Source organism: Danio rerio, chromosome 13, assembly GCF_052040795.2.
Source record: "Danio rerio strain M-AB ecotype USA chromosome 13, GRCz13ab, whole genome shotgun sequence".
Classification (NCBI taxonomy): Eukaryota; Metazoa; Chordata; class Actinopteri; order Cypriniformes; family Danionidae; genus Danio; species Danio rerio.
Genome location: NC_141033.1, coordinates 19,336,814 through 19,349,029, shown reverse-complemented (window position 1 = coordinate 19,349,029; position 12,216 = coordinate 19,336,814).

Below are 12,216 nucleotides of genomic sequence, written 5' to 3'. Positions count from 1 at the left end.
CTTAAGAGCACTCAAAGGCGGTAGAGTATCACAGCAAATGTTTTAGCACCAGGAGCATGAGCGTATTTCCCTGATACAGTCAAACCAATCTGCTTCACGTCTGTTTTAATAATATAAATTGACTGTGTTTATAATACCATTTATTAAACAACAAAACAAAGCTTTCTCTGTGATCCTGCTGTCTGACCGAAACCGCTGTCAGATGATGAAAGCTGTGAGCTTGTAAAGAGAGGGCCTGTCCAAATAACATTTCTTAGTGAAATGGTAGCCAATTCACAAACAGCAATTACTCAATTCATAAGAAAAATGATTAGTTTGATGGACTGTGAATTAAATTTGTTTAAATGTGTTTTTTATTACTATTATTACTGTTAAAATCAAATTAAAAATGGTTTTACATTAAGATAAAAGTTCTTTTAAATTTAAAAATATACTTTAAATGTAAGCCCCTAAGTAAAGTGATCTCTGGGTTACTTTATTACTTAATTATGGTTTAATTTATTAACACTGGGACTACAGAGGCAGTCATTTGTAACTTTGTTTAAATAAAACCCATATAACTAAAGTACCCTGACGTTTCCTCAATGTACTATGTATATTTAATTCTAACAATATTATGTCATAAAACTACAAAACACAAAAAAGTGCAGAATTTTTCTACCTTGAATGGCCAAAACTGTAAAACTAACCTCATGCATTTCAGTATCTCCTACTTTTTTATGAGCTTTTCAGCATGCTTTACTTTATTGTCTAGCTACTTCCTGCTAACAAAAAACACCTTACTTAATATATGTCTTTTAAGCTTTAAAAAACAATTTTTTTTACTACAGTGAAAAAACCAACAAAGGCTCATTGTGGATATATAACCCTGTCTAATTTTTGAGAGCGTGAGATATGTAGCCAGAGTTACGTCTGGCTATTTCATTTTTTAAACAAACACTACATGGCAGCATGAAGCTGACAAAGGCTTCTTGTTATGTCCGTAAAGATGACACAAAATGTTATTGAAATTTTTATACCGTCATAAATGATGATCAACTAAATATGCAACACTTCTGCTCTATTTAGCGCTACCAGCTGAACACTTACCTTCATGTAGACGGCTTTTTCTGTGTTTCCAGTTTTCCTAATGGCTCGGATGCAGAGTGGAGTTTACTGTGACATCAGGGTTCGAGTTCGGTGAAGAATGGTTCCAGAAACAAGGTAAAACTAAAGCAAAAATAACAAAATAATTAATCAACAGGCTGAAAATGTGGTGAAATCATGGAGCCACGACGGCTTTTCTTTCCTAGACTTGCTTTTGAAAACACTATTGGTTGGGTTTATAGGATGCACAAGAAAAATTTGAGATAATCAAAAAGTGTACGCAGCTGCCCTCTGGTGATTTGCTAAAACAAAAACTGTGAGAAGACATACCTTTAGTTACGTATATTGCTGTCCCCAGAAATTTACACCTGGGTACGTAACCACAATGTGCCTGAGTTGCAAAAAACTTTGCTTCTCCCGCTTACTTAACAAAGTGAGGTCCACACTTGGGGCTGGTATATAACACAATTGTAGGCTATATTACAAAATAATATTGTATTTTAGGGTATTGACTCAGTCTCAACTTTACTGTCCATGTAAAGTATATTCCATGAACACAAGATCAATTTTACCATCATAAAACATACAAGAAATCATACAATTTCCTAATAAACTTTTAAAAGTAAAAAAAAAAAAGATAAAGTTGATAAATTAAAATAAATAATGATTCTCTTTTTTGCAATTTCAACTTTACTTTTCACAATTTATTCATTTATATCCTGAAACTGCAGTATATAGAAAAAGTTTTCTAATTAGCAAATGTAGCTTTTCTGACCTCTCCCCCCTCTGCAATTGTGCATATGTATATTGCAATTTTGACTTTTCTTTTTTTCAAAATTGCTACTTTATTTCACCCAATCCTCAAATTTTAGCTTTGAAGTATGAGTTGTATGTTTAAAATCTCTTTAATGTTTATGTGGGCTTTCTAATGGTCTTACAGTGCATCCGGAAAGTATTCATAGCACTTCGTCTTTGTGCATATTTTTTAATCTCACAACCTTATTCCAAAATGGATTAAATGTTTTTATTTCCTCAAAATTCTACACAATATCTCATAAAAACAATGTAAAAAAAGATTTTGCTCTGTGAAAGGGTCTTTTGGCAAGGGAGAACCTTGGTTTTTATCACTACAAAGTTTTGAATCTGGTAATCATGGAACATTATTTTTTTGCACATGACCATGCAGAACAAAATTGTTGGCATCCAAAGACTAGGCCTTTAACTTTTCTCTTTTCTCGTAAAATCTTTGGAGTTTTAATGAAATAGTTGTAAATTTTGGGCTGGATGCTTGGCCATTTCGTCTTATCCATTATCCATTGGGAGGGTGCTATCGCAAATGGATCTGTCAGACGAGTGCCGCTCACTTACACATAAATTTAAATTAAAATAAATTTAATTAAACATAAATTTTGCCGAATAACTGTGCTTATGACTGGGTGACAAAATGTTATAATACGCTGAAAGCATTATGTAAATTATATATATATATATATATAAAATACAACAACAAACTCTGTACCACATCATTCCCTCTCTGTAAATGCTAGTGCTCCCGTTTTTTTTTTCTGCAGCCATGACACACGCACATTCTGAATGTTTACAAACCTCCAGTAATTTGCCTATTTCATACAATAGTTAGTAAATGTAATAGAAATTTAGGCCATTATTCTTTGTTGTTTTTTTATTAATTAGCAAATTTCATCATTTAATTGATAAGCCATGTTCAGCATTGTAATCTTAACTCATTTGTAATTATCTGTAAATCCATGCAACTCATCCTATTTAAAATATTCCGCTGTTCTGTATTTGTGAAGATGAATCTGCTTCATGAGTGCATCTGTTGGAGAACTCGGTTTTATCGCTTATAATCATTATGAGAAAAACAAAATCTCTCCAGGCTTAATTTACCAATTATTAAAACACGATTATGTTTGTTTTATCGCCATTAGCAAAGGCTCAAAATCAGTTTGGGTAAGGTCAGTAGCTCCTTTCAAAACGGGACTCAGCAAAATTGCAAAAACATTCATTTAAATCATTACGATGTGCCCAGATTCTATTTTCCAATTTAGCTAATAAAGTGCATAAATGATTCATGGCAGACGCATACATAATTCATAATTAGATTACCACTTGACGGAGTGGAAGTTATTAGTTGTGAAGATACACGTGCGGATGCTAATTCTTGAATTCATTTGTGTAGTTTGCTTTATTGGCACAATGCTCTGTGAGCTGTGCTGCACTGCTGCGTCTGATTACCAGGCTGCATTAACACGTTGTTACAGCAAATTATCTCTTTCCTGGGACAGGCCAGACATTAGTGATGGCCGCAATATGCATTTGCCTTTAAAACTTAAGGGGGTGATTTAATTTATTGAAAGTGTCAGATGGCCCCAGTAAGTAATTATTTCAAACACCCTGAAGATGGCAGCTAATATATTCCAGCACTGTAGGGAACACATTGTGACTAAGCTGTCCTTTCCTCTGTCCATCCGAATAAACTGTCCTCACAAAATCAGAGCTCTGAAAACCATATGGAGCTGTGAGTCAGGGAGATTATCCAGAAAAAAATGAGTATGCCCTTGCATTGAATTAGATTAGTAGGGGGAGTAACCATTGTTAAAAAGTGGAGTATTTTTTGTTGTTATATTGCCACATATGGAGATGTTTGCTTATCTTATTAACATGTTAAAAGTAATAGTGAATTCATAGTGAACTTGACTGTGCACGTGTAGATTACTCTTATTAACCCTTGAACCCTTCTGAAGGACACCAAAACAACATGTGTGGTGGCGTAAACTCTTTAAACAGTGGAAAATAGCTAGCACTGATCTGTGTCTTAAATAAGAACATTAACAATAAAAATAGGGAAATAAATTGAATATAAATATACATTTGACTACACATATAACTGTTCATATCATTCAAGAGTTCACACTTAGCTGATGATTGATTATAAAGCTTGTTTGGCATGCTGTCCCAGAGAGAGAGTCAGGATCTTGGTTTAACGTCTCATCCGAAAGACGGCGATCACTGAGCAGTATTTGTTATAAATATACAGGTGCTATATACGGTGTATATATGCTGTGTACAAATGGGACTGCAGAAAGTATTGCATTGTATATTGATATTAGGTGCTTTGTACAAGTGCGTATGAGAAAGTATTGCACATATTTATTGCACAGTTGGGGAATATTTAACTGTTCATAAGGTAGATGGCCTCAAGAAAGAAACTTTTCCTGAGACTGGCTCTTTGGTGCTCTGAAGCGCAGACCAGACGGTAATACTTCGAACAGGTAGTGTGCTGGGTGCGAGACGTCCAGAGTGATTTTGCGAGCCCTCTTCACTATACTGGGGCATTAGGACCCACACAGATCACAGGTTAAGCACCCCCTGCTGGCCTTACTAACATCACTTCCAGCAGCATTTGACTTATTGAAATAAGTTACACAAGATTCAACTTCATCTTTTACTGTCAGTTTAATGTAAGTTGAAATGACTAGAAATGTAAGGCAGTTACCAAATTTAGCCATGCAACATTTTAATTGCAGACTCAGAAACAAATATTTTTATTTTTCTTGCTTTGTGTTCCTCAAACACCACTGCATACAAGTTAGAATGACATTTTCACTTCATTTTATAAGCATTCTGCTGAAATACGTTTTTGTTTTTATGACTTTAGTTTATCACTGCTGCCAGTCAGGCATTTTTACAGCACACTGTCACCTTTATTTCTGCACTTATGACACAATAAAGTCTGTCATACTTGTGCATACTTCTCTTTAGAGCCTTCTGGCTGCAGGCCGAACTTCGCCTGGACAGCTGGAGACCATAACTCATACATTCATCTCCATCTGACTTGCACAGATCTGTAATTAATCCAAGCTGTCTGTCAGAATCTGACAATTAAGTCACCCTGCTTTCCTCCACATGTGACATGAAATAAGCCTTCCACACCTGTCAGTATCTCTAAAGTGTCTATTTCCGCCTGACAAACAGGGTTAGCTCTTTTAATGGGCCCGATAATAATGGCCCCTTTAACATTCATGAGAAAAATCTCCTATTATCTATTGATTCAGTCGCACCCAGCATCTTGCTGACTTACGCCTCTCCCTAATTCCCATTACCGGGAACACTGTACCCTTATCAAGCCAAACAATAAGCCAGTTGTCAGTGCAAGCAGAAAATATGAGGAAGCATCTGCTCGGTCCAGGAACTCATGACTCTCCGATGAAAAAAAAAACGTAAAAACATAAGACGCTTCGGCCTCCTCCTGTGTGGAAGTCCTCTCTATGACCTCCGGCTCCATGTGTGTGTGTAAATATGATGGTCGTGCAGATAAATCAGAAGACTGAATCAACCTGGTCTCATATTGGTGGGGTATGGAAGGTTGAGGGGACGAGAGAGGCCCAAAATAGAGGCCGGCTCTTCACCCATAAAGCTGTCTATGAGATATGTCTCTCGCCATGATGGCATCCGATTCTTTTCCCCCCTTCAATACCTCCTGCTATCTCCTTCCTCCTGCTATGTCTTTGTGCTCTTTAAGACAAAGGGTAATAAAGCTATAAATTGTGTGTCCTGCAGAAGGTATAGACATTCTGTCTCAGGACTGCTGTTAGAACTGCCATAAAGCACCCTCAAAGTCATAGATAAAGATTTAGAGTTATTTAACATCCTCCTCCAGCACTAAATCAGTGTGATAAGAGAATTAAGTGATGGCCATAGGTTCTTTGTCCTTAGTCTATTGATTTTTTTTTTTTTTACCTCCAGAAGGATCCCGTATGTTATAATTATTGAGCGTTGGATTTGATTCAGGTGTACAGAGCAGAGAGGGTGACATCTTCGATTTTTAACAGAGCTAAATGTAAAAGCACCCAATTTTATTCATTTGCAAATGTGCTTTAAGTGACCCTTCAATTTAGATGTATGTTGTTATTATTATTCCGTAACAGGTGGTTTGTTTGTAGCTCTGTTTATACAATTCTGCTACTATAAAGAATTAAACGAGAGTGTGCCTACAGTATATTTCGTGTATAAAAAAATGTTAATACTTGTTCTCAGCAAGTTTGCATTGTTGCAAACTATTTATATTTCAAACAAATGCTTTTTATTATTGGTAAAAAAAATTAACACTATAGGTTTGATAATTAATTTCAAATAATCCTCAAATAACTTCTCCATCATGATGAGAGCACATCTAGTTATTTTGCAAGATACTACTAGTATTTGATGTAAACCTTCAAAGTGCAGATTAAAGACTTAACTAGGTTATTGTATAACCCATCTGTAACGGGGAGACTGACACGGAGGGATCCATTTTGCAGTATTTATTAGACACAGTCAAACACAAACATCCAACACGCACTAAAGTGCGAACACACATCAACAGTAATCAATAAAGGTCGTGGGGCTGGCGGCCGACAGACACAGAGTGATTTACCAGGCATAGATCAGTGGCGAAAGCGTGGTTCAGAATCCTTAAGACAGGCGTGGGTCGAGAGCAGGCAGCGTGGTTCAGAGTCCGTGTATCAAGCAAGGGTCGTGGGCAGGCAGAAGGCAACTCAGAGTCAGAAACAGTCCGGGGATATGCACAGGAGATCAGGCAGGAAAGAACGCTCAGTAATGCTGGCCGGGGCTAAACAAGACTGAACTTGTGGTTTGAGTGTGGCTTATATAGGTCGCGTGGGTCATTACCGTGATTCAGTTCAGGTGTGTGCACAATCAGTCTATGTGGATGATGTAATGCTAGAAGTCCGGTGATGGCGGCCTCTGCTGGCCAGCGAGGGGAATGACTGGGACCGAGTCAGTGACAGAGCCCCCCTCCAACGAACGGCTCCTAAAGTGAGAAGAATCGCGACGCCGGGGTCTTCCACGGGGGCGAGGGGCCGGCATTTCCGGATGTTGCAAGTGGAACTCATTCAACAGAGTTGGGTCGAGAATGTCCTTACGGTTGATCCAAGATCTTTCTTCCGGGCTGTACCCCTCCCAGTCGATGAGGTACTGAAGTTGTCCGCCCCGGCGTCTGGATCTCAGGATCTCGTGGATCCGATAAGCCTCTTCTCCGTCGATCATGATAGGCGGGGGACCCTGTTCACCGGCTGCCACCTCCCTATCCACCTCGGCTGGACCAACAGCAGGCTTGAGCAGAGAGACATGGAATGTGGGAGAAATACGGTAATGGTTAGGAAGTGTCAGTCGAAAGGAAACAGGAGAGATTTGTCTTTCTATTTGGAAAGGACCCACGTACCTAGAGCTGAGTTTCTTGCAGGGTAGTTTCAGGCGAAGATCGAGTGGATAGCCACACCCACTGTCCTGGGGAATACGTGGGACCAGGACGACGGTGACGATCAGCCTGTTCTTTAAATCTTCGGATGGCATGCGCAAGATGGGTGTGAGCTGCGTTCCATACCTCCTCACATTTCTTGAACCAGGTGTCAATGGCTGGAAGTTCTGAAGGTTCGCCAGACCAAGGAAATAGAGGGGGTTGAAAGCCGAGTACACACTGGAAGGGAGTCAGACCTGTAGATGGTTTTCTCAGTGAGTTCTGAGCGTATTCTGCCCACATGAGGAATTTGTTCCATTCAGCTTGGTTGAAGTGACAATAGGTGCGAAGGAGTCGACCAATTTCCTGATTGAGGCATTTAGTTTGGCCGTTGGACTGTGGATGATAGCCGAAAGTGAGGCTGATGTTGACCTGAAGGTTCTTGAAGAATGCGGACCACAAACGGGAGGTAAATTGGGACTCCGATCTGAAACGATGTCTTCAGGTAGACCATAGTAGCGGAAGACACATTCACATAGTAGTTCTGCCGTTTCCAAAGCTGTAGGTAGTTTGGGTATGGCAATGAGTCGGCAAGCCTTAGAGAAGCGGTCAACAACAGTAAGTATGGTGGTGTTTCCTTGGGATTGAGGTAGATCTGTGATGAAATCGATAGCTATATGCGACCAGGGACGACGTGGAACTTCTAGGGGTTGGAGTAGCCCGGCTGGACGGTGACGGGAGTGTTTGGCCATTTGACAGGGAGAGCAGTTGTTAATGAAATTGATTACATCCTCATTGATTGATGACACCCAGTAACGGGACTGGATAAGTTGGATGGTTGCTGTGCTACCTGGATGACCGGAACTGGGGTGGTTGTGAACTTCAGCAATAGGTTTTTCTCGTAGCAACGGGGAAACAAAGATTCAGTTTTCGGGACATGCCTGCGGAGTAGGGTTTTGCTCAGATGCTTGGAGGATTTCAGTATCAATATCCCACTGAATGGGTGCTAGGATTAGGGGATCCTTTAGGATTGGCTCGACATCCTCAGCCAATGCTTCATCGAAAAGATGAGATAGAAAGTCAGCCTTGACATTTTTTGAACCGGGAATGTAGGTAACTTTGAAGTCGAAGTGAGTAAAGAATAGAGCCCACCTTGCCTGTCTTGGGTTTAATCTCTTGCAGGACCGGATATACTCAAGGTTTTTGTGGTCAGTAATGATGGTGAATGGGTGTTTAGCGCCTTCAAGCCAATGTTTCCACTCCTCCAAGGCTGCTTTCATGGCTAGGAGTTCGCGGTTGCCAACGTCATAGTTTGTCTCAGCTGGGTTGAGTTTGCAAGAGTAAAAGGCACAGGGGTGGAGTTTGCTCGTAGTCTGGGACCTCTGGGATAGAATGGCTCCAATGCCCGTGTTGGAGGCATCAATTTCGACCATAAATGGCTGATTAGGATCAGGATGACACAGGATGGGTGCGGTTGAGAAACGGGACTTGAGTTGGTCAAATGATCGATTTGCCTCTGGATTCCACTTGAGACGAGCGTTATTGGCTTTTACCATGGCTGTAAGGGGAGCGGCTACTGTACTGAAGTTTCTGATAAACGTTCTGTAGAAGTTGGCAAACCCCAGAAAACGTTGTAGTTGCCGGATGGTCCCGGGTTTTGGCCATTGCGTGACAGAGTCGACCTTCTGCTGATCCATGACAACGCCCTCGAGACTGATGATATAACCCAGGAATGAGATGCATGTCTGATGGAACTCACATTTGGAGACTTTGGCATATAGCTGGTTCTGAATCAGGCGTTTAAGGACGGTTCTGACATGTTGGATATGTTCAGGTAAGGAATTAGAGTATATAAGGATGTCGTCGATGTACACGATGACCCACTGATTGAGCATGTCTCTAAATATCTCATTTATGAAAGCCTGGAACACGGAAGGACTGTTTGCTAGACCGAAGGGCATAACCAGGTATACATAGTGGCCATTTACAGTAGAGAACCCGGTTTTCCATTCGTCCCCCTGTCAGATACGAATGAGATTGTAAGCACTGCGGAGGTCCAATTTGGTAAAGTATTGTGCTGAGCGTAGTTGTTCAAGGGCTGCTGGGACTAATGGTAAGGGATATCGGTACTTGACAGTAATTTCATTCAGTCCTCTGTAGTCAATGCACGGGCGCAGGCTACCTTCCTTCTTAACAAAGAAAAACCCAGCTGAAGCGGGTGAGGTTGATGGTCGTATAAAGCCTTTCTCCAGTTCCTCCGAGATGTAAGTATTCATGGCTTCAATCTCAGGTTGAGAGAGGGGAAAAATCCGGCCACGAGGAGGCGTTGTACCTGGTAGAAGCTCAATGGCACAGTCATACTCACGATGAGGCGGGAGCTTAGTGGCTTTCTGTTTGTTAAAGGCTTCAATGAGATCTTGATAAACTTCAGGGATTTGGCTTAATTCAGGGTCTTCAGTACTGGAAATGGTGTTAATCTGGACAGGGAGGACAGACTGCAGGCAATGGTTAAGGCAATTATTGCTCCATTTTACGATCTCACCAGTTTTCCAGGAAATTTGGTGGTCATGAAGTTGTAACCAGGGTAACCCGAGGATAATAGTATGTCGAGGAGAGTCAATAGCTAGGAAGGAGAGTTCTTCTTCATGGAGAGAGCCTGTTTGAAGGGAGATTGGGGGAGTTCGGAATTTTATGTGTCCTTCCCCCAGGGGGCGCCCTTCTATAGCAGTGATGGCTAGGGAAGAATTACAGGAGGTTAGAGGAATGGAGTGGGTTGTGGCAAACGTGTGATCTATAAAGTTGCCAGCGGCTCCTGAATCAACCATGGCGAGAGTCGAGGTCTCCATTTACACACGGGTACACTCAGAATGTCATTGGAAATCGTGAACACGATGGTTGCACTCACCAGAAGGGTCTTGGGCGGAGGTTTGTTGGGACACAGGATTTTCATATGACCCGAAAGACAGCAATACAGGCACAGGTGGTTTCTCAGTCTTTGTTCACGCTCCTCGGGGGTTAGTCGGGCTCTGCCCAGTTGCATTGGTTCAGTGGGACTCTCAGGAGATACAGGACTGGGAGTGACAGAACACAGGGGTTTACGGGTGCCGAGTAAATGGTCTAACCTGATTGAGAGTTCAATGAGCTGGTCCAATGATTTCCCATCATCGCGACATGCCATCTCTTTCTGCAGTTCGGGGTTTAGAGCTTTCCTGTAGGGGGTCTTAAGAGGATCATTAGCCCAGCCAGTTTGCGCAGCCAGTGTGCGGAAATGTAGAGCAAATTCGGCTGCAGGTTGATCTCTCTGTTGAACACACAAGAGCTCCTCACCAGCATTACGACCACCCTCAGGATGATCGAACACAGTGCAAAAACATTTGAGAAAGTCATTAAATGAGGGAAATATCGGGGTGCTGTCTGGCCAAACTGCAGTAGCCCAGTCTAATGCTTTCCCCGTGAGCAGGGAACACACAAAAGCAATTTTACTGTTTTCATCCTTAAACAGATGGGGCTGTTGGGAAATAAACAGTTTGCACTGGAGTAAAAAGCCTTTGTACTTAGCTGGGTTACCTGAGAATTTGTCGGGGAAAGCCAAACGAACCCCGGAAACAGTCTGGGTCTGTGTAACAAAGGGTTGACTTGGAGAGTAATTGGCGGTGAGTTGCGCTGTGGAAGCAGCTTGCAGGTTTTGCAGTGATTTCACCAATTCATCTGTAAGTTGGGTTAAATGAGACAACTGTTGCTTATGTGTTGTTAATACCTGAGCTTGAGCTGTGACTTCGTGGGACAAGACCTGCATGGCTGCAGGATCCATGTTGGGCAAAGTCTTCTGTAATGGGCAGACTGACACGGAGGGATCCATTTTGCAGTATTTATTAGACACAGTCAAACACAAACATCCAACACGCACTAAAGTGCGAACACACATCAACAGTAATCAATAAAGGTCGTGGGGCTGGCGGCTGACAAACACAGAGTGATTTACCAGGCATAGATCAGTGGCAGGCGGCGTGGTTCAGAATCCTTAAGACAGGCGTGGGTCGTGGGCAGGCAGCGTGGTTCAGAGTCCGTGTATCAAGCAAGGGTCGTCAGGAGGCAGAAGGCAACTCAGAGTCAGAAACAGGCCGGGGTTATGTACAGGAGATCAGGCAGGAAAGAACGGTCAGTAATGCTGGCCGGGGCTAAACAAGACTTCACACTGAACTGTGGTTTGAGTGTGGCTTATATAGGTGGCGTGGGTCATTACCGTGATTCAGTTCAGGTGTGTGCACAATCAGTCTATGTGGATGATGTAATGCTAGAAGTCCGGTGATGGCGGCCTCTGCTGGCCAGCGAGGGGAATGACTGGGACCGAGTCGGTGACACCATCAAAGGCTCATTCAAAAAAAAAAAAAAAAGAAAAATGTAGCCCTATATATGTTTTTGGAGATGGTGAATTATGTAGCCAGAGCTACATAAGTTGCTGCTTATAAATAGTTATTAAGGTAGTAGTTGGTTTTAGTTATTGAATAGGTTTTGGAATGTACAATAAGATCATGCAAAATATGTAAGCACTAAACCTTCAATATGTTAAAAATAGGCGGGAAATAACAGACTGGTTGTGAGAATTGGTACTCAAACTAAAGTGTCAATAAGGGATAATAATAGTTTTGTTCCATGTGAATGAAGTTTAGTTCCTTGCCACTGGCTTTCTTGGTTTGTGACTTGGTTTGTGAGAGCTGCGTATCGATGGATTTTCTCCTCAGTGTTTGGACTTTTCAGTGAAAATTAAACCACACTGAACTGAACTAAACTGAACTTCACCTCTGAAAACTGGACTGACAGTTTCGATTTACTAGAACTTCTATGTTAAGCTGCTTTGACACGATCTATAT